This window comes from Gymnoscopelus microlampas, assembly GCF_963454915.1.
Source record: "Gymnoscopelus microlampas genome assembly, chromosome: 3".
Classification (NCBI taxonomy): Eukaryota; Metazoa; Chordata; class Actinopteri; order Myctophiformes; family Myctophidae; genus Gymnoscopelus; species Gymnoscopelus microlampas.
In genome coordinates, this window is record NC_139940.1 from 2989204 (window position 1) to 2989675 (window position 472).

The following is a 472-nucleotide window of genomic DNA, read 5'->3' on the forward strand; positions in this document are numbered from 1 at the left end:
CTCTCTCGCGGCTCTCTTGAGCGGATCTCAATACAAAAAAAAAAGAAACACTTTTTTTTTTAGAGTGGGGCGTGAAGCTAGCTGACCGCTTAAAGGTCCAGTCAGCTAGCTGACCGCTTAAAGGTCCAGTCAGCTAGCTGACCGCTTAAAGGTCCAGTCAGCTAGCTGACCGCTTAAAGGTCCAGTCAGCTAGCTGACCGCTTAAAGGTCCAGTCAGCTAGCTGACCGCTTAAAGGTCCAGTCAGCTAGCTGACCGCTTAAAGGTCCAGTCAGCTAGCTGGGGACCCCCCCTCTGAAGAACCTAGGCACCATGAACCCATGGGGGTCCCTGGACCCCATTTTAAGAACCACTGGCTTTTAAAAAAAGAAAAGAATAGTGTTCTGAGGACACGGTCCATTAACAGTGCTTCAACCACTCGCCCCCCCCATAACCCCCCCACCCCCCACCCCCCTCAGCTCCCCGCCTCTCTAA